General features: G+C 41.0%; 1 protein-coding gene across 1 annotated transcript in view; it reads right to left on the bottom strand.

Moving 5' to 3' along the window:
- The window catches only part of SNTG1 (syntrophin gamma 1), a 914,265-nt gene that overhangs the window by 567,584 nt on the left and 322,955 nt on the right, over positions 1–23,726 (bottom strand). The window contains exon 3 of the mRNA XM_082259744.1: positions 2,435–2,476. The gene's annotated coding sequence lies outside the window, so the exon portion shown is untranslated. The remainder of the gene's footprint in view (positions 1–2,434; positions 2,477–23,726) is intronic.

The following is a 23,726-nucleotide window of genomic DNA, read 5'->3' as shown; positions in this document are numbered from 1 at the left end:
TAATTAAAATAATCAGCTTGGGTTGGTCCCCATCCTACTCCTGGGTTTCCCTATTGATGAGTGAGATGCTCACCACTCAGGACTAATAGGGAAGTTCAAGAAAATTAAAAAGGATGGGTGCAGCTAGATACATACTGGAAAAGTCCAGATTTGCACTCGACTTCCACTGCCTATATCTCTGGATTGATTGAATATTGTGAGCAGATGTAACTGTCACTGAAACTTCCTCTTAACCACTTGCCGACCGCCGCGCGACTATCTACTGCGGCGGTCAGCCCCTCACAGGCAAAGCGACGTAGGTCTACGTCGCTAGCCTGTGAGGCTTCTAGGGAGTGAGCGCGCGCCGGCGGAGGCGTGCTCCTGCTCCCGCGCGGTCACGGACGCCCCCCGCGCGTGTGCCCGGTGGACCCGATGTCCGCCGAGCACTCGCGATCGTCCGTGACACCGGAAGAAAGGCAGGCGGCTGATGTAAACAAAGCCGCCTGTCATTCTTCCCTGTGTAAGAATGGAGATCAGACGGTTGCTACTATGTTCTGACACCAGTAGCCATGTCCAATCACAGTTAGAAGCATGTCCCTAGGACACACTTAACCCCTCCCTCTCCAATACAATTAACCCCTTCACTGCCAGTGTCATTTTTACAGTAACAGTGCATATGTATAGCACTGATTACTGCAGTAATGTCACTGGTAACCCCAAAAGTGTCAAAAATGTCAGTCAAGGGTCTGATCTGTCCGCCGAAATGTCGCAGTACCGCAAAACAAATCGCAGATCGCCGCCATTACTCGTTAAAAAAAAAAAACAACAAAAATGACAAAAATCGTTCCCTTTGTTAGTAAACGCGATAACTTTTGCGCAAACCAATCAAAATACGCTTTTTGCTATTTTTTTTACCAAACATATGTAGCATAAAACAAATTGGCTGAAAATGTTAAAACATTTTGATTTTTACATTTTTTGGGGGGGGGGGGGTTTCATATAAAAAAATGTGAAAAATATTGTTATTTTTGCAAAATTGACACTCTTTTTTTGTTTACAGCGCATGATCAAAAAATCACAAAAGAAAGCTCTGTTTGTGGGAAAAAAAGGACGTCAATTTCGTTTAGGTACAGCGTCGCACGACCGCGCAATTGTCCGTTAAAGTCACACAGTGCCGAATCGCAAAATAGGCCCTGGTCAGGTAGGGGGTAAAATCTTCCGGGGCTTAAGTGGTTAAAGAATAACTCCACTTTTGATGAGAAAAAAACATTCCCCTCTGGGTTATCTATGTACATTACAAGGATTATAACAAGCATTGTTGTAGATTTCTACCTTTTGTTATTCTTAAGAAATCTCTCTGTGTTGCTCTGTGCCCCTGTGGGAAAATTAATGGGAGTGGTTTCATATATTGTCAACCAACTGTGCAGCTGCAGGGCTCTAATGGGGAAAGCTGCTGGCCTGCATCCCTTTAGAAGTGTTCCTATTGGGAGTTTCTCACCAAAATGACATTTTTGTTGCAGGGATTGTCTTAAATCTTAGGCAGACTTCTGGGAAAATTGGTGAGCCAATCACACAAGCAGGACATTATGTTTTTGGGGGGTGGTCAGTACACATTCTGTGTACAAAACACCTCCAGATACCCATGGTGCATTGTACTTTACAGAAAATTACAACAGCTGCAGACTGAAAAGGAAAGGTGATTTTTAAAAACATTCAATTACAATATGACTTCTGTCACAATTGTATACGCTATATAAGATTATCTTTATTTGCTATTTTTTTTTACCCACGAAAGTGGAGTTACCCTTTAAGCATATTTTTTATTTTATGCTTAGTTTGAAAGTTTCAGGAGACATTTTTAATAAGCACAAATAAAGTTGTTCATGGTCCATTACCAGTCTTCTAGTCTGTGTATGAGATACTTTTTTTTTTTTTTTTAATAATTAGACATTGAGCTATTTGCTTAGTATTCAGCTTTAAGGATCCTTTCCAACTTTGCATACTGTATAAGCAAAAAAGTGCATTACTATGAATAATAAAATGAACATCAGCGTAAATAAAAAAAGCATATGTGTGTATTGTGCAACCGCATTAAAAAATGCATGCGATACCACATTTTATAGACACATATAGATGTGAGAGTGTTTTGAATGTAAAATTACCCGTGTTTCACTACTTGTGATATATCACGTTTATTTTTTATAAGCAGAGTCATTTTTTAAAATTCAAACCACATACAGTGCTTGCCATATCCCCCATTTGGAAACGTATATACAGTACATGGTATTTTTGCAATCATTTTTTAATACAAAGCTACATAGAAGAGTTACATTTTTACATTCACAAAATTAAACAAATCAATCAGTCTCACCATTTGTTTATCTTCACACACAAACAAAAATGTAAGTTACCATTAAAATAATTTGCAGAGAAAAAAAAGGAGAGCATGGCATACCTTTTGTGGTGAGTGCAACATTTATTCTTCTGTCTGGATCATCTACAAAGGGAAAGGAAAGAAAAAGATAAGGTAAGAATAAATTTTAAATTTAAAAAAAAAATGTTTCCCCTAGATCACAGTAAGATAAGAAAGTTTAAGTAGAGATAAGTAAAAAACAAAGTCTTAAGAATGTAGGTTGTGAGTCACAAATATATTATAACTTAATTCTTTAGAAAATCAAACTTTTCTTATGATTCTTTATTCAGTTGCAGTAGTTCAACTACTTTTTTTGTTTTGATGTATTTATATTTCAGCTCCACTTAAATAAAGCAGCACATATTCAGTCCTGTCATTTTCAAAGGCAAGAAAATACAGAGAAAAGCTTAAAATGATGCATACAGAAGTCTATTATTTTGAAGGGCACGGATTAGGAATAATAAATGTGAAATTTGCTTTGAACAATGCCACACCAGATCTACAAAAAAAGTTAGTGTTACCAATATCTTCAATATATTTTGTTTCTGCATGCAAGCTGGTAAGCATTTCAGACCAAAAATTTACTTTAGCAATTGTCACTACATAAATGTCAGTTATTTATGGCAACAGGGGAAAAGTAATCTTTTACTAGTCTAGCAAAAAAAAACAGCGATCTGCATATTGATTCTGCTGAATCAGGGTCAAGGGATTTGTCAAATTGACCTTAAAGTAATTCTAAAGGCTAAAGGTTTTTTTTTTTTACCTTAACACATTCTTTTTTTTTTTTTTTTTTTCCAAAAAAAACATTCTATGCATTAAGGTAAAAAAAAAAAAAAACCCTACTGCATGCAGCTTCCCCCCAACCCCCCTAATAACTTACCTGAGCTTGATCCAGCAATGTTAACAAGACCAGCGGCTCTTATGGCTCTCTCTCCTCATTGGACAGAGAGGCAGCAGCAGGAGCCATTGGCCTCTGCTGCTGTCAATCACAGCCAGTGAGGAGAGAGTGGAGGTGAGGCTGCACAAGTGCACATGCAGAGCTTGCTTGGGAACAGGCAGACACAAGTTCTGCCATGGCAAGCGGCTTGCTATGGGGGCACTCAGCAGGGGGAAGAGGCCAGGAGCACCAAGAAGAGGGGGATTGAGGCTTCTATGTACAAAATGATTGCACACAGCAGATGGATATGACATGCTTGTTATTAAAAAAAAAAAAATGGTGCCTTTAAAGTCACTTTAAAGATAATTCTTTGGTCTGAGAAGAACCACACAGGAATAACTTCAAAGGAATGTCCAGCATCTCAGTTCTACTGAAATGTAGCTTTATTTAGGAAGATAATGTAAAAGTGCTGCTATGTACTTTGGACTTTACATACTTTTCTAGCAGTTACAACAAAAAAACTTCATTAGGAAGTGTAGATAAATTTAAAAAACTTTTAGATGTGTTTCTGAATGGATGCAATGATGTACAGGGATATGAAAAATGGTAGTGAAATAAACACATCAGGTTGAACTGGATGGACTGGTGTCGTTACTCAGCCTTATCGATGATGTAACTATGTAATACACACATAAATATAGATTCCAAAATTGCAGTTCTGTATTTATGATGTATTATATAATTTTGTTTCTAATAAACACATAATAGTTTCTAATAAAACATACTGTAGATTACCTTAAAAGTGTTCATTACTATATAAATGGTCGGCAAGTAAAGGCTTTCTTCTATGTTACTGCTTCAAATTTCATAGTGCAAGAACAAGAGTATATTATTTTTACTGCAACCATATAATTCCAGAAAGCAGGTGGCATTTTTTTTTTCACTTTACAAGATCTGGCTCAAAATAAGAAGGGCATTTTGGTTATAATGAAATCTAAAAGCAAATTAAATGTAAGTATTTTATAATGTTTGGCCTCAAGCAACCTTTAATGCTGAAAATCAAACTGCATATAGAGGTGCTTATTACATGTATGTAGACTTCTGATGATAACCTGTTTGTGTATGAGGCTTAATTATTAATTTATTTTTTTGACTCATTTTTTTATTAAAATACTGGGATGATTGTGTTTTCCCTACATGCCAACATCATGACTTTATGGTCATAACACACCTGCTACTTTACATGTATGATCAAGAAGATATGTTCTGTTACCCAACAATATTCCAGTCACAAATAGCTATCCCTATGTATGATAAAGTCTTAAAAACTTGGACAACAACTCACATGCCACAATCCAATTGGATGTACCGCCTGTTATAAGTAAGCAGTTCCTGAGATGATATTACTCTTTATCTCCAAACACACGATAATCCTCAAAATTTCATGACCTCTAGAAAAGCACTGTCTGATGTCAACACTTCAAAATCTGTTCTGTAACTTTCATGATTCATATATCTTAGAAGAAAGTATACATCGATTCCTATATATAACTCATTTACCTTAGACAATGATCTGATGCTCTTACTTAGTGCTTGATCCTTTAGCAAACAGTGGTGGTGTTACAGGCACTATTAATGCATCAAGTGACAGGCCCTCAATGTCGGTGTTTGTCAAAGATAAAAGTGCTCTGTGAGCGTGTGAATTTCAGCAGGAGTGAAGATATTCGACATTTTATGTAAGGTTATTATTTTCCTATCCCTAGGCTCTGACAAGCTAAATGTAACGTCCTTCAGTGGCAGCACAATAACACAAAGAAACAAGTACAGAAATTCTCTAATACAAACATGCCAAAGAATAGAGGTGAATAAGGTTGTTGCTAAGGGATGCAACACAAGCTTTTGTATGCAAGTAGCCGAAAGAGGGAAATGAAAACCCAAACATAAATGTGCTAATGGATACTACAGGAGTGTTCCAGCTTGCTAACTTCACCTTAGCTTACACTTCTATTTCCACCTGTTTCTTTAGAACCTAAAGCGCCATTAGGATTAAAATATATAATTTTAGCATAAAGATTTGCGCTACTAAATTGTAAAAAAATATTATACAATATAAATTCTAAAAAGATAAATTTCTCCAGTAACGAATGAGTTAAATTCAAATGCACAAGAGTCCACGTGCAAAAAAGGAGAAGTCCTCTTCTTAAGTTTTCATATACATATATATATGTAATGAGCATCTATCACTCATGAAGAAGTATATTCCGTGACACCACCACTTCTTATGGAAGAAGTCCAAGCATACCGACTGTATATGGCCCTCTATTTCAGGAAAGTCTTTAGAGCTTATAACTAAACAGCCCGCCTTGAATCATCCAAGTGCAATTCCAAGGGTTCTCAGAGGCAGATGATATATGATACCATCTAATACAACATGTGATAGTTGGCAACTTAGCATCATCCCATATAGTTTATTTTAATTTAAATTTTATTTATTTTCTACGTAGAGATAAAGCAAAAACAGTAAAAGAAAAAGACAATATTTTTAAGAATGATAAGACTGTGGACCTCGTGCTGTAGGAGTGTGTATAAGTCAAAAAAAAAATATGTGCAATTAGCTACCTGCTGCAAGAAAAGTGCTGGTGCTTTTGTGAATCACTGACCCACAATATTTTTAAGAAAACAGATACAAATCATAAATATCCAAAATGTTTGCTATTTACTCCCTATCCCTTTCCCTTCCCTCACCACCCTCCTTCCCCTTCTGCCCCAGTGCCCCATTTAGTCTTTTCTCTCCCCTTCCCTGCCCTCTTTCTCTATTTATCTCCTACTTTAAGCATTATTCTACAAATGTACTAGTTTTCTTGAAATCTATTCACTTTTCCCAGAATCTAGCACATTTTTCTGTCTTATCCTCCTCTCTGCTATTTGGATACTCCATGTAATATATGTATTCAACTCTCTTAACCACTTGCCGACGGCTCACGTTGAGGGTACTGCGGCAAAGTGGCTCGTTATCATCCAGCGACGTAGACCTACGCTCCCTCTCGGTGGCTCGCTGCCGCTGTATTCAGACACAGTGGGAGTCAGGCCAGGGGAGGAGAGGCAGTGATCGCCGCTGCTCTTCTCCGATCGTCTGGGATCGAGTGTGGAAATCCGCCCACTTGTGTAAACAAAGTGGGCGGATCTCCTATGTGACAGTCAGTCACAGATTACAGGACTCAGCATAGTTGAACCTGCGATCTGTGTCTGTGGCACACAATCCCCTCCCCCCACACACGTCAGTAAGCATGAGGCATACATTAATCGTATTTTGATTGGTTTGCGCAAAAGTTATCGCGTTTACCAACTACGGGAAAGATTTGTCATTTTTATTGTTTATTTTTTTACTAGTAATGGCGGCGATCTGCGATTTTTTTCAATATATCAACGGAATGTCATTTATGCAGGAAATAAAGTTTACATGACTTACCAGTTCAGGCCACAAGGGGTTTGATTTAAAGTTTTCTTTCTTCTTCTCCTTATCAGCTTTAAATGTTGCTGATACTATTGATGTCCCTTAGGAGGAAAGTGGGGGTCTGTAGCCCCTCTATGTGTGTGGCAGAGTGGCAGTGTTGCAATGCATGGCAGTCTAGTGCCCTGTGAGCACTCTGAGCTCTCTGGATTTGCTGGTCTTCTGTTTAGTCGGGTTAGGGAGGATCTGTTTTTGCTCACTGTGCTGAGTTTTGCAGTGTCCTCTATCTCTGCTCCATGGCTGCCCAGCTCCTTTAGACATCCAGAAGGGGAGCTCAGCCTCCCGACCTCCTGGCCTCCAAGATTCTCCTCTATGTCTTTACTCTGCCGGTTCTTTCCTGCCGGGCCCCCTGCATGTCACTGCGGGCCACAGTCTTGCATCTCCGAGCTCCAGAGTGGCCTATGTCCCATCTCTCCTTGGGATGTACCCGCCATCGGCATCCATGTGTCTTAGCTCCAACAGTAGACGGGTTCCTACACAGCCTCATAGCCTCCTTTGCTCCATCGCTGCCAGGTGCCAGCCACAGATGTCTAGCCTACCTGGGCCCTGGGGGAAAACATGTCCATGTGGTATCCACACTTCAGGAGTGAGAGTATGTAGTTTGTGGGTGGCAGTTGGTTATGGGGATCCCTTTCAAAATGTATCCTACAAGGTGCGAATGGGAGTTCCCGGAGCTCCTAGCACAAGCTCCTGTCCAGCGCCATGTTAAGGTTCCTCCCCCTTCAGTTCTAGTTGAATGTTCATCATCCCATATAGTTATTGCTCTGATTTTCTTAAAAACCTATCCATTAAATGTATGATCCCATAGGGCTATACAAATAATTTGCGATAATCTATAATATGTTATACATGCTTGTCTTATGCAAATGCTTTAATTTAATGTTTTTTTACAGCCTAGATGTCCTCATCCCCCTGAGGAAGATTTGGATTATTACAATCAAAACGTGTTGGGGTTTTTTATGGAAAGTAATACTAAATTGAAAATTTCTATGTACAAAGTTGTTTTCTGCCAGTAAAATAAGGACATCTTTTTGTTTGAGGTTGTGTATACCAGAGCTCATGTTCTAACTCAGTTATGTTGATTTTTTTATTAAATATCTTTTTGGAATAATAATAAAGAAATTCTACATATACAGGCAGTCCCTGGGTTACAAAAAAGATAGGGTCTGTAGGTTTGTTCTTAAGTTGATTTTGTTTGTAATTTGGAAAAGGTAAATTTTTTAAGTGTAGCTCCAGCCAAAACAACAATTGTTAAGTTTTTTTGGGATATCATAGAGTTAACACTCCTGTAATGTTTGTTTTGTGGTCTGTGCCCCTGTTCAGAAGATGTCACCTCACTTTCTGTCCCTATGACAAATGGATTTAGAACATTTTGGGTTGTTGTGAAAACAAGGATTAATGATAAAGCTTCAGTGGAGACACCTTTTTCCCATGATAACTCTTACAGGAGTGAATTTCCCTTCCTAGGGGTAGATTTCCTCTTACTTCCTGTTGTCTCCCTCCGTTTGTAAGTATGAGTCATACGTAAGTCAGATGTTTGTAACCCGGGGACCACCTGTACATTCTCATTTCAGTTTGATTTCTTCTGCTGCCCGAAAACCCTTAGGAGCACTTTTTGCTTTTGATTTAAATATTTTGGGGCGAGCAGCACTTTTTTTTACCCATGTGGGTGGGTACTTTTCTATATATTTAATCACTGGGACATAAAATGGGGAAATAAATGCCCCAAATAGTGTAAAACCCTACCTAGTCATCTATTCCCCTTGTCACCTGCCTGTCAGGATACTGCGTAAGTAGTGTTGAGCGAACACGGACTGTATTATTCGTGTTCGTACCGAATAATTGGATTTTTTTTACCCGAACACGGACACGGACACTTTACTGTATGTTCGGGTAAAAATCCGTGTTCGGTCGTTTTATTTCCGGGTTTTGCATGCTTTGGCGCTCTTTTCATGGCGGGCTTTCAACAGCCAATCAACAATCGTTTAACTGGTGTGCCTTAAGCCATCCCAGCCATGCCTGCAAATGTCTTAGTAGCTGTGATTGGCCGTCTGAAGCATGTGACCAAGTCTTTATAAGTTCGAGGCAGCCGCCGCAGCAGCGTCATTCTGCTGCTTAGCTAAGGGACAGAGCACACATCAATGTGCTGGCTGCTGATTAGGGAAAGATAGGCAGGAAAAAACCATTTGTGTCCGGATAGAATTGAGGGACAGGTCGGAGTGTTTAGGCAGGGCGAGTTGTAGGCATTTTAGGGATAGATTCTGCTGAATTATAGGGTCAGTGTCTTCTACAAACTACAATCGATATTGCTGTGTGGGGGGTGGGGTGAATCTGCACTCAATCCTGATCTACGATCTCTTCTCAATCCTGTTAGGGACAGAGTCTGCTGAATTTTAGGGAAACTGTGTTCTACAAACTACAATCGATATTGCTGTGTGGTGTGGGATTGGAGATAGGCAGGTGTCAGTGATCCACATCCATTTTTCTGTGTGTGAGCTGCAGTGAACACAATCTTTTTGGGCTGCAGTGAACACAATCTTTTTGGGCTGCAGTGAACACAATCTTTTTGGGCTGCAGTGAACACAATCTTTTTGGGCTGCAGTGAACACAATCTTTTTGGGGTGCAGTGAACAAAATCTTTTTGGGGTGCAGTGAACACAATCCTTTTTGGTGTGCAGTGAACACAATCTTTGTGGGGTGCAGTGAACAAAATCCTTTGTGGGGTGCAGTGAACACAATCTTTTTGGGGTGCAGTGAACAAAATCCTTTTTGGGGTGCAGTGAACAACATCCTTTTTGGGGTGCAGTGAACACAATCTTTTTGGGGTGCAGTGAACAAAATCCTTTGTGGGGTGCAGTGAACACAATCTTTTTGGGGTGCAGTGAACACAATCTTTTTGGGGTGGAGTGAACAACATCCTTTTTGGGGTGCAGTGAACAAAATCCTTTTTGGGGTGCAGTGAACAAAATCATTTTTGGGGTGCAGTGAACACAATCTTTTTGGGGTGCAGTGAACACAATCTTTGTGGGGTGCAGTGAACACAATCTTTTTGGGGTGGAGTGAACAACATCCTTTTTGGGGTGCAGTGAACAACATCCTTTTTGGGGTGCAGTGACCACAATCTTTTTGGGGTGCAGTGAACACAATCTTTGTGGGGTACAGTGAACAGAATCTTTGTGGGGTGCAGTGAACACAATCTTTGGGGGGTACAGTGAACACAATCTTTTTGGGGTGCAGTGAACACAATCTTTGTGGGGTGCAGTGAACACAATCTTTTTGGGGTGGAGTGAACAAAATCATTTTTGGGGTGCAGTGAACAACATCCTTTTTGGGGTGCAGTGATCAAAATCCTTTTTGGGGTGCAGTGAACACAATCTTTTTGGGGTGCAGTGAACAAAATCCTTTGTGGGGTGCAGTGAACAGAATCTTTGTGGGGTGCAGTGAACACAATCTTTGGGGGGGTACAGTGAACACAATCTTTTTGGGGTGCAGTGAACACAATCTTTGTGGGGTACAGTGAACAGAATCTTTGTGGGGTGCAGTGAACACAATCTTTGGGGGGTACAGTGAACACAATCTTTTTGGGGTGCAGTGAACACAATCTTTGGGGGGTACAGTGAACACAATCTTTTTGGGGTGCAGTGAACACAATCTTTGTGGGGTGCAGTGAACACAATCTTTGGGGGGGTACAGTGAACACAATCTTTTTGGGGTGCAGTGAACAACATCCTTTTAGGGTGCAGTGAACACAATCTTTGTGGGGTGCAGTGAACAACATCCTTTTAGGGTGCAGTGAACACAATCTTTGTGGGGTACAGTGAACAGAATCTTTGTGGGGTGCAGTGAACACAATCTTTGGGGGGTACAGTGAACACAATCTTTGTGAGGTGCAGTGAACACAATCTTTGTGGGGTGCAGTGAACACAATCATTGTGGGGTGCAGTGAACTCAATCTTTGTGGGGTACAGTGAACACAATCTCATACTTCTGAAGATTTGAGGGTGCTGCCTGTTCCATACTCCCCCTACTCCTCATCTAGCCTTTTAGGGGTACAAACAATAGTAATTGGGGCCTAGTGTGGTTGTGTACGTGTGATATACATACACTTTTTTTGGATCATATTTTCTATTCCGCTATTTAATCAAAAACCTTTGGGGATCAGTTAAATTGGGGGATAGTCTGTGTTGGTACGTGTGAGAGAGATCCACCTTTCCAAGTTGTTGGGGTTCATCTCATACTTCTGAAGGTTTGAGGGTGCTGCCTGTTCCATACTCCCCCTACTCCTAGCCTTTTAGGGGTACAAACAATAGTAATTGGGGCCTAGTGTGGTTGTGTACGTGTGATATACATACACTTTTTTTGGATCATATTTTCTATTCCGCTATTTAATCAAAAACCTTTGGGGATCAGTTAAATTGGGGGATAGTCTGTGTTGGTACGTGTGAGAGAGATCCACCTTTCCAAGTTGTTGGGGTTCATCTCATACTTCTGAAGGTTTGAGGGTGCTGCCTGTTCCATACTCCCCCTACTCCTCATCTAGCCTTTTAGGGGTACAAACAATAGTAATTGGGGCCCAGTGTGGTTGTGTACGTGTGATATACATACACTTTTTTTGGATCATATTTTCTATTCCGCTATTTAATCAAAAACCTTTGGGGATCAGTTAAATTGGGGGATAGTCTGTGTTGGTACGTGTGAGAGAGATCCACCTTTCCAAGTTGTTGGGGTTCATCTCATACTTCTGAAGGTTTGAGGGTGCTGCCTGTTCCATACTCCCCCTACTCCTCATCTAGCCTTTTAGGGGTACAAACAATAGTAATTGGGGCCTAGTGTGGTTGTGTACGTGTGATATACATACACTTTTTTTGGATCATATTTTCTATTCCGCTATTTAATCAAAAACCTTTGGGGATCAGTTAAATTGGGGGATAGTCTGTGTTGGTACGTGTGAGAGAGATCCACCTTTCCAAGTTGTTGGGGTTCATCTCATACTTCTGAAGGTTTGAGGGTGCTGCCTGTTCCATACTCCCCCTACTCCTCATCTAGCCTTTTAGGGGTACAAACAATAGTAATTGGGGCCCAGTGTGGTTGTGTACGTGTGATATACATACACTTTTTTTGGATCATATTTTCTATTCCGCTATTTAATCAAAAACCTTTGGGGATCAGTTAAATTGGGGGATAGTCTGTGTTGGTACGTGTGAGAGAGATCCACCTTTCCAAGTTGTTGGGGTTCATCTCATACTTCTGAAGGTTTGAGGGTGCTGCCTGTTCCATACTCCCCCTACTCCTAGCCTTTTAGGGGTACAAACAATAGTAATTGGGGCCTAGTGTGGTTGTGTACGTGTGATATACATACACTTTTTTTGGATCATATTTTCTATTCCGCTATTTAATCAAAAACCTTTGGGGATCAGTTAAATTGGGGGATAGTCTGTGTTGGTACGTGTGAGAGAGATCCACCTTTCCAAGTTGTTGGGGTTCATCTCATACTTCTGAAGGTTTGAGGGTGCTGCCTGTTCCATACTCCCCCTACTCCTCATCTAGCCTTTTAGGGGTACAAACAATAGTAATTGGGGCCTAGTGTGGTTGTGTACGTGTGATATACATACACTTTTTTTGGATCATATTTTCTATTCCGCTATTTAATCAAAAACCTTTGGGGATCAGTTAAATTGGGGGATAGTCTGTGTTGGTACGTGTGAGAGAGATCCACCTTTCCAAGTTGTTGGGGTTCATCTCATACTTCTGAAGGTTTGAGGGTGCTGCCTGTTCCATACTCCCCCTACTCCTAGCCTTTTAGGGGTACAAACAATAGTAATTGGGGCCTAGTGTGGTTGTGTACGTGTGATATACATACACTTTTTTTGGATCATATTTTCTATTCCGCTATTTAATCAAAAACCTTTGGGGATCAGTTAAATTGGGGGATAGTCTGTGTTGGTACGTGTGAGAGAGATCCACCTTTCCAAGTTGTTGGGGTTCATCTCATACTTCTGAAGGTTTGAGGGTGCTGCCTGTTCCATACTCCCCCTACTCCTAGCCTTTTAGGGGTACAAACAATAGTAATTGGGGCCTAGTGTGGTTGTGTACGTGTGATATACATACACTTTTTTTGGATCATATTTTCTATTCCGCTATTTAATCAAAAACCTTTGGGGATCAGTTAAATTGGGGGATAGTCTGTGTTGGTACGTGTGAGAGAGATCCACCTTTCCAAGTTGTTGGGGTTCATCTCATACTTCTGAAGGTTTGAGGGTGCTGCCTGTTCCATACCCCCCCTACTCCTCATCTAGCCTTTTAGGGGTACAAACAATAGTAATTGGGGCCTAGTGTGGTTGTGTACGTGTGATATACATACACTTTTTTTGGATCATATTTTCTATTCCGCTATTTAATCAAAAACCTTTGGGGATCAGTTAAATTGGGGGATAGTCTGTGTTGGTACGTGTGAGAGAGATCCACCTTTCCAAGTTGTTGGGGTTCATCTCATACTTCTGAAGGTTTGAGGGTGCTGCCTGTTCCATACCCCCCCTACTCCTCATCTAGCCTTTTAGGGGTACAAACAATAGTAATTGGGGCCTAGTGTGGTTGTGTACGTGTGATATACATACACTTTTTTTGGATCATATTTTCTATTCCGCTATTTAATCAAAAACCTTTGGGGATCAGTTAAATTGGGGGATAGTCTGTGTTGGTACGTGTGAGAGAGATCCACCTTTCCAAGTTGTTGGGGTTCATCTCATACTTCTGAAGGTTTGAGGGTGCTGCCTGTTCCATACTCCCCCTACTCCTCATCTAGCCTTTTAGGGGTACAAACAATAGTAATTGGGGCCTAGTGTGGTTGTGTACGTGTGATATACATACACTTTTTTTGGATCATATTTTCTATTCCGCTATTTAATCAAAAACCTTTGGGGATCAGTTAAATTGGGGGATAGTCTGTGTTGGTACGTGTGAGAGAGATCCACCTTTCCAAGTTGTTGGGGTTCATCTCATACTTCTGAAGGTTTGAGGGTGCTGCCTGTTCCATACTCCCCCTACTCCTAGCCTTTTAGGGGTACAAACAATAGTAATTGGGGCCTAGTGTGGTTGTGTACGTGTGATATACATACACTTTTTTTGGATCATATTTTCTATTCCGCTATTTAATCAAAAACCTTTGGGGATCAGTTAAATTGGGGGATAGTCTGTGTTGGTACGTGTGAGAGAGATCCACCTTTCCAAGTTGTTGGGGTTCATCTCATACTTCTGAAGGTTTGAGGGTGCTGCCTGTTCCATACCCCCCCTACTCCTCATCTAGCCTTTTAGGGGTACAAACAATAGTCATTGGGGCCTAGTGTGGTTGTGTACGTGTGATATACATACACTTTTTTTGGATCATATTTTCTATTCCGCTATTTAATCAAAAACCTTTGGGGATCAGTTAAATTGGGGGATAGTCTGTGTTGGTACGTGTGAGAGAGATCCACCTTTCCAAGTTGTTGGGGTTCATCTCATACTTCTGAAGGTTTGAGGGTGCTGCCTGTTCCATACCCCCCCTACTCCTCATCTAGCCTTTTAGGGGTACAAACAATAGTAATTGGGGCCTAGTGTGGTTGTGTACGTGTGATATACATACACTTTTTTTGGATCATATTTTCTATTCCGCTATTTAATCAAAAACCTTTGGGGATCAGTTAAATTGGGGGATAGTCTGTGTTGGTACGTGTGAGAGAGATCCACCTTTCCAAGTTGTTGGGGTTCATCTCATACTTCTGAAGGTTTGAGGGTGCTGCCTGTTCCATACTCCCCCTACTCCTCATCTAGCCTTTTAGGGGTACAAACAATAGTAATTGGGGCCCAGTGTGGTTGTGTACGTGTGATATACATACACTTTTTTTGGATCATATTTTCTATTCCGCTATTTAATTTAACTGGGCCTCCATGCGAGACCTGTGTGCCTTGTTGCGCTGTTTTGAGTACTCCACCAACATGGCCAGTGGCAATGACGCCGTTCTCAGCTTAACTATCCCACTTCTATGCCTCCTTGAAAAAACAATTCGGGCGATGATGGAAGAGGATGTGGCACAGGATGAGGAGGAGGAGGAGGATGAAGAGGTAACATTTCCAAGGCTTTCAGGGCAGTCATTCGCAAGGGGCTCCGAGGGTGGGTTCCTGCACACGCAAACGCCAGGGACGCAATTGTCCAGCAGGGGCACAGTTCTGGAGGATGAGGAGGATGAGGAGGAGGAGGAGCTGGAGGAGGAGATGGAACCATGTTCACAGCAGGGTGGCACCCAGGCCAGCTCATGGCCATCACTGGTGCGTGGCTGGGGGGATACAGAGGACACGGACGATACACCTCCCACAGAGGACAGCCTTTCGTTGCCTCTGGGCAGCCTGGCACACATGAGCGATTACATGCTGCAGTGTCTCCACAACGACCGCCGAGTTGCCCACATTCTAACTTGTGCTGATTACTGGGTGGCCACGCTGCTGGATCCCCGTTACAAGGACAACGTACCGTCCTTAATTCACTCACTGGAGCGCGATCGCAAGATGCGCGAGTACAAGCGCACGCTGGTAGACGCCATGCTGCTGGCATTCCCATCTGACAGCGGGGCCACAGTGGAAGCACAAGGCAGAGGAGGAGGAGGAGGAGGTCGCCAACGCAACCAGGGCACCGCCAGCACCTCAGAAGGCAGGGTTAGCATGGCCGAAATGTGGAAAAGCTTTGTCAGCACGCCACAACAAACAGCAGCACCAGCAGCTCAGATGGAACGTCTTAGCAGGAGGCAGCATTTTACCAACATGGTGGAGCAGTATGTGTGCACACGCCTACATGTAGTGAATGACGGGTCTGCCCCCTTCAACTTCTGGGTCTCCAAATTGGGCACATGGCCTGAGCTTGCCCTTTACGCCTTGGAGGTGCTGGCGTGCCCTGCAGCCAGTGTATTATCTGAACGGGTATTTAGCACGGCTGGGGGCGTTATAACAGACAAGCGCAGCCGCCTGTCCAGAGACAATGTGGACAAGCTCACGTTCATTAAAATGAACCAGGCATGGATCCCACGGGACTTTTCCGTACCTTATGCAGAATAGCAATGGATACCGACCTTACCCACCCATTGTTCCATTTTTGCTCTTTCTCACTCTTTTGGGGTGTACCCTCATTTAAAATTTTTGAAAAGAAGCAGTGTTGGCTACCTCGTCCTCCTCCTCAGGGCCAGATTAATGTAGGGGCTATTGGAGCTGCAGCTCCAGGCCCCTACCTTTTATATAGGCCCCGGGTTGGCCATATTCACTGTTACCGCTCTTCTGTCACTTGTAAACACAGAAGTCTGGCTTCTATGCTCGCTTCCCCAGGCAGCACCCTCAGAACCTCCCCACACAGCGTGAAGGCCGGACAAGGAGGGACAGTTGGCGATGCATGGATGTGTTTATGGGCTTCAGAGACAGCATCCCATGTTGAATTAGGCATGCATGGCTGCACCCTTCCTCCTCTGGGTGCATGGCAAGGCACGGCCCTTAAGGCCCTTCAAAATCCTCAGCACCAAGCCCATGATGCTGTTAATCCGGCCCTGGTCCTCCTCCACCGCCGCTTCCACCTACACCGCCCATAGGTGTGCGCAGCCTATTGCATTAAGGTGTGCACCCCAAAGTTGAAATACACATGCATGTGTTTGCCAGCAGGGAGAGTAATGTATCGGGGCCATGTACCTGTAGGCAAGGAGAAATAGAGCAGAGCAGGTCCCAGGGAGATCTTTCCCATCTCCTCACTGGCAATGCTATGTGCCCTAGGTGATTAGGGTGTGCCCAGGCACACCCAGCACACCCTGTGCGCACGCCTATGTCACCGCCACATCCACCACCACCTCAACCTCCCTCCTACTCCATATGGGCCTCGTCCTTCAGAGATGAAGAAGAACATTGTTTTATTTTTCTGTTTTTTTTTTTGTTGTTTTAAGTTATTTCCCTATCCACATTTGTTTGCAGAGCACTTGCCATGCTCTTAATTACGTTTTGCTGCCATTTGCAGCACTCTAGCCCTTTCCTTTGGTGTTTTAGAGCCATTTTAGTGCCTTAAAGTTCGGGTCCCCATTGACTTCAATGGGGTTCGGTGTCCGGGAAAAGTTCGGTAAAAGTCCGGGACACGGACCCGGACTTTTTTTTAAAGTTCGGCCGAACCCGTCGAACACGGACATCTAGGTGTCCGCTCAACCCTATGCGTAAGTACGTAATGTTTAGAATTCACTCCTTCCTCCTCTGCTCTCCAAGCCTTATTCTAGCAGTCTCTTAAAATAAATACTCTGTGTTCTCAGGGATCCTCACCTTTATTGTTTACTACTCTAGACCCAATCTATGATGTATTATGCCATTGTAACTCACTGCCCTGTATTGTTTATTTTTTTTTTTTTTGCCTTCCTCACAATCATTTGTGGTTATAAGACTGTGAATATTGAGATTTTCTGATTGGTGGAACTAAATGGACCTTTTCAACCTGAATAACTATGTAACTTAGCCCAGATGTTCTCAGAAGGGTAACAGAAGAAGTCCCAAGAAAAAAAAACTATCACATGCAATTGGAAATTGCAATATGGATTGCTGCATTCTCATCTGTTTAAAAATTCAAAAAGTATATAAGAAACATAATTATTAAACATTTTATAATCCAAAAATGCTACATTACAATATGGGACTATAAAGGTGTCATTCAAGCAACAATCGTGTATAAAAAAATAAAAATCAGTTCTAGGGATAACTATCCACAGCCACATCCATATATATATATATATATAAGTAAAACCATAGAAAACATGGAGAGAACAAGGGGAGGCCAAAATTGACCTCTCTATATCTCACTTCAAACATCAGGACTTTAAAGGATGTGGAGTTGTAACAAATTAGTGAGCACCAAAGCTTGTTTAGGTAAAAAAACTAATTTATTCATGATACAAAATTTTAAAAAAAATCCTCATAAAGAGAGTATATATAGAAGAACAGAGATTCACAACAGTTCAAGCAATTCTAGTTTGTATTGATGCAGATGGTCAATTGTGGCCTTCTCTTGCACTAGTAATAATATAATATCACAAGTCATTTTATAATTTAAAGTTATTAAATCCCTGTTTACTCCCACTATGATTTTCTAAACCTACCCAACACAGCAAACACTTTGTTGCACCTATGGCTAAATGGGCCATTGTGTATGGTATTTGTATACACAACACTCTCAGAAATCTCATAGTAATTGGATCATTGTCTGCACAGAGCTTAGCGTCAAATTACAGTCCACTCCTGTAACAGGAATTTCTTCTTGGGGGAATGCTCTCTAAGGCTGGCCATAGACCGAGCAAATTTTTTTCCTGCTACCACAGGATAGTGACAGGGGAAATCCATCCCACTGAGCCATTGTAGTCTCTCAGCGTGGCGGGGGAAGCCGTCCCTGTCAAAATAACACTGTGAATATTGCTAGCTGCTATAACAGCCGCAAGAAATAATCGCATGTAAAATAAGGCAGACTGCTTGTACCCAAGTTGATCGATAAATCAGCTTGGGTTCATTCCAAATCTCGACAGGTTCCTGTTAAACTAGCTGATATTCAAACTGTCTATGGCCAGCTTAAATACTTACCGCAAATAGACGTAGCCCTATATCGGCTGCAATAAGTGGTTGTACCGGGGTGATGCCTGCAGCTAGAGGCATCATCCCAGTACCATTTTTTAGAGCCGACGGTCGGCTTTCAGGCGGTAATGACTGATGCGGCTTGGGAGCCGCTCAATTGTTAACCCAGTGAGTGGGAAGGGATGCCCCCCTCTCGCCGGGAGACCCGAGCAACCAGACGGCGCATCTGGCGGCTGGTTGAAGTCCCGATCAAAGCCAGATGAGGCTTTGATCGGGTCTCCGATGACATAACCCGGAGGCGGCTGCTAATGGCGCCGAATTTAAAAAGTGACTGTATTCAAAAATGCCGTTTGGCATTTTGAATACATTGAAGTGCAGACCCCCCAATCCCCCATAAAGAGCACCTGTCACTGCCTATTGCTGTCACAAAGGATGTTTACATTACTTGTGACAGCAATAAAAGTGATCAGATTTTTATTTTAAAAAACCTGTGCTAAAATTTAAAAAAAAAAAAAAATAAAATAAACAGGAAAAATAATAAAAATTTTAACCGCCCCTGTCGCCATGAGCTCGTATGAAAGAAAAGGTATATGGAAGTCGTGCCCGCAAATGAAATCTCTGTTCAAACTACACATGTGAGGTATCGCCGCGATCACCAGAGCGAGAGCAATTATTTTAAAAAAAGAGCTACTCTGTAACTCTAAATTGATAACCGTTAAAAAATTTTAAAACGTCGACTATGGAGATTTTTATTGACCGTAGTTTGTCGCTATTCTGTGGGTGTGCTCAATTTTAAACTGTAACATGTTGGGTATCTATTTACTCGGAATGACATCATCTTTCACAATATAAAAAATGGGCTAACTTTACTGTTTCATTTTTTTTTAAATGCAGTGAAATGTAATTTTTCCCAAAAAAATGGAGTTTGAAAGACCGCTGCGCAAATACCATGCGACAAAAATGATCATGTCATTATGAAGGCAAATCCTCCACAGTTAAAAATTGCTTCTAACTTTAGATGGTTACAGAGAGTGAAACTAATTGAGTGCATTTCATACATAGTCTGAGGAACCTCCTATGATCAACCCCCAAGGGTTTTTACTTCAGTATTTAGCTCCAGACAGGGGTGCTTGGCCTGGTTCCTACTTGTTACCTTTTGGCATCCATGTGTCTCTCCACACTGGCCCTGTGGATCCTACCGATAATTTTAGGTTGGATGCCCTTTGAATATAGCACTTGACCCCCTGATACACACCCTATTATGTTCGCTTGTTTTACATGCTCCTGTTGGAAAAGTTATATTTGTAACATTTCTCAATTATATGTACTACTCTGTTCTGTATCTTCTGCATATGTTTTTTCAATAAAAAATTATTGAAAGTAAAGAATTGCTTCTAAGGCTTACATAAAAATATTCAGAACAGAAAAAGATAAGGATCTACAGTACAATAACAAACAAAAGTATGCTAACACAATTGCAATACATATTATTCACTTGGAGAGGATTTTTTTCCCCAGCAAACTGATTTATTTTAAAAACTGAATGCTGCTTTGCTTTTTACTGTGTTGCTAGGCTGGGCATCCTAGCAAACACAAATAGTCTTTGGACTTTAGTATTGTCAGGTCAAGAAATGCTCAGGCATTTAACAAAGCAAAATTTCAAAGCAAACACAATCAAACCAAACTTCAGATAGCAAAAACCACAAAGGAAGCCTGAACCTTTGGTTCAGGCACCAACCTTATGCTTTAAAAACAAGTTTACCATTATTAACTATGTAAGTATTATTTTTATACACTGGGGTTGATTTAATAAAAGAATAAAGACTATTCACTTTGCAAAGTGTATTTCCCCATTATAAAGGGGATGTTCATTGAGCTTAGAGGGGAAGGTGGAAAAACTGTGCTCATTTCAATGATCCAATCATGTCAAACAAAAGTGCTTTTTTGTTTTTAGTTTCCCTTTCACATAAGTGAACACAGCTAGAGGAAATCATTAAAGTTCTAGCAGTAGTAGCATTGCCTTTTTAAATGGCTTGTGCCAGATTCATAAATCTCTGATGCCGCTTTTGGTAGCTCTTCAGACATATGTATGTAGTAGATTCAGGTAGTTTTATTATTATTATTATACAAGATTTATATAGAGCCAACAGTTTGTGCAGCTCTTTACAACATAAGGGCAGACAGCACAGTAACAATACAATTCAATACAAGGGGAATTAGAGGGCCCTGCTTGTTAAAGCTTACAATCTAGGAGAGAGGGTTGAGTAATACAAAAGGTAATAACTGTGGGGGATTATCTAATGTTGTTCAGTGAAGTTAGAATAGGCTTCTCTGAAGAGAAAGATTTTCAGGGATCATCTAAAAGAAGGGCAGAGTAGGAGATAGTCGGGGTAATGAGTTCTATAGGATAGGAGAGGCTCTGGAAAAATCCTGGAGGCGAGCATGGGAGGAGGTGATGAGGGAACTAGAGAGCAGTAGGTCTTGGGAGGAATGAAGGGAACAAGCAGGTTGGCATTTTTAGACTAGGTTACTGATGTGGCTTGGGGCTGCGTTGTGGATGGCTTTGTAAGTTGTTGCTAGAATTTTGAATTTAATTAGTTGGGTGAGTGGCAGCCAATGGAGGGATTGGCAGAGAAGGGTAGCAGACACCGAAAAGGTAGCAGACACTAAATCAAATAAAAAAAAATAATAATATTTACCTCCACATCATAAAACTCCCACCTGCTGCATACCTCAAGATGATGAATGATAATGAAAATTTAGGTAGTTAAGACCAACCCTAACTTAGTATGCAGACAAAGGCAGAATGCCTGTCTTCATATGCTGTGAGAGACAGAGAGGCATGTTTTGCCACTGCTACCACCTCTCCCTCCACCTGTCACTGGTTGTTAAGAATACTGTCAGCTTCATGCTTATAGTCTCCCTGTAAATGGTGCTGACAGTGGGCAGGGAATGTCGGGGAAGCTGTAGCACTACTTTTCCATCAGGTCCACTCTCTCTTTCTGATTGACAGCGGGTGGATTTTATAGCCAATAGCATGTTGTCTATTGGCTATGGATCCACCCATTGCCTGCTGTCAATCAAAAGTGGGAGCAGAAACGAGTGTCCCCCGCAGGCTTTGCCCACCCAGTTTTAAAGAAGAAGTATAGTCAAAGCTTTTTTGGCTATACTTCTCCTATGGATCTCAGGAGTCCAGCTGGTTCTGCACTCCTGTGATCTGTTTTCAGCCAACAGCTGGTTAAAGCTGGCTGTCAGCCGACATCAGAGTCATTCCAGGCTCTGTAAATATCCTAACAATATGGTCGGGATCCACACACCTAGGTGCTGCAGTGGGAGGTGGAAGTTTAGCTGCATTGTGGATGATGAGTTCATATGGACACTCTGGTCTCAGTGCACCTCCACATATAGTGCATGCCCCAGATGTATGTACCCGTTTACAATGTGTGGAGATGCATTGGAATTCTAAAGAGTGTCTTAGACATGCTATGCTCAAGGCTTGGTCCAAATACAAGTTAGGACTGAACTTTAACTGTTCAGGAATTGGTTCAAAAGCGTGAACATTTACCAGTTTGTTTACGTCATGTAAAAAGCAAATGAAATCTCATTGCTGGCTTCTTAAAAAATGGCACACCACCACAATCAAAAAAATGACTGCTCCTAGCTGAATTGATTTTTATTTTTTTTTGCATCAGTTCATATTCCCCAGGTCATTGCCAGCCCATCTCACCATACCTTTTTTTTTGTACACCCCCTTGCCTATTAGCCCAGAAAATTGGGATTTTTCATTTGACAGATTCAGCTTCTATTGTTTTTAATGGTTTGGTCTGAAGTTCCCCAAACTCTGCTTGAAACGAACCTAGGGCAGTTCAGCTTTTTACTATTTGTGAATTCCCCTGAGCATTGCCTTATTTACGAAGCAATATGAACATACATTTTACAAAGTAAACAGTCACTTGGCTAAGTGAATAGCCTCTACTCACAATACATTTACACGTGCTCTTAAGAAAAACTGATTTTTATTTCAATATATAGTATATAAAATAGGTTTCCTTTGAAGGAGCCTAATGCTTGAGCCAAAAAGTAGTATTTAATCAGAAAACAAGTCTAGATAAATGTTACAATTCCTGAGATCCATTTGAAGTGCCTAACTACTAGTTAGTCCAGTTACTAACGTCCAGTTATACCATGACCTGAATAAATGGCAACCCTCACCATTAAAATGAGCACAGCAAAAAAATAAAATGTAAGATATTTATGGAACCGTTTTGTAACATTACTGCAATATGACATTTTTGTAGTGCACAGTGGATTTGCCTTTAGAAAATGAACCCCATTGTCTTGCTTTTATGACTGCTATACTCAAACCTTAAAAAAAAGTCTTTAAAAGAAAAAAAAAACCTTTCATTCTACAGCATCCAACTGGAAAAAAGGAGATCTTGTCATGGTAAATTCTATCATTAATCATTTCAATACTGGGCACTTTTACACCTTCCTGCTCAGGCCTATTTTCAGTGCTGTTGCAGTTTGAATGACAATTGTGCGGTCATGAAACAATGTCAAATTTGAAATTATGAAATGAAGCTTGAATAATGAACTTCATTTTGTATTATTTTTTTTAAAACAAATAGAGCTTTCTTTTGTGGTATTTAATCACCACAGGGTTTTTTATTTTTTGCTAAATAAATGAAAAATTCCTAAACATTTTAAAAAGAAAACTTTTTTTTCCGTTTTGTTCCATTTATTTTGCAAATAAATAGCTAAATGTATATACCAAAATATACTACATTTCTTAATGGGAAAATAACCCAAATCAGTGTATATTATTTAGTCCGTAGGAAACAAACTATGGTATATATATCTAATTTCTTGAGACCCGAAAATGCTAGGACTGTAAAAATACCTCAAATTACCTTTTTTGGAAAGTAGACTGTCTGAGGTATTTAGTAAGAGGCATGGTGCATTTTTTAAAGGTATAATTTTTTTGTCACAATTTTTCAGGAAATGAAGAAATCTTTTTTTTTTTCATTTTTTTTTATTATTTACATACTGTTACCAGTGCAGTACAGCTTCAGCATATAACTGGTGTGTTCAGGGACACTGACAGAATGTTTACATTTTTATTTTTTATTTTTTTTTTTTTTAATTTATTTAATTAATACTTTACAGACAACAAGAACATGTTTTTGCAAGTGAATCAACAATCATATCCAAAACAACGTGTATGTTCAGTCTTCGAGAATGTCCATTGCAGGAAATAAAACATCTTTAAACGTGTCACAACAAGGTGAAAACGTATAATACATGCTACTTTCCCACCTCCAGGGGAGCAAAGTGAGAGT

Source organism: Pelophylax lessonae (genome assembly GCF_965119305.1).
Source record: "Pelophylax lessonae genome assembly, chromosome: 5".
Lineage (NCBI taxonomy): Eukaryota > Metazoa > Chordata > Amphibia > Anura > Ranidae > Pelophylax > Pelophylax lessonae.
Note: the sequence above shows the minus strand (reverse complement) of the source record. Positions and strands in the feature narration are given on the sequence as shown.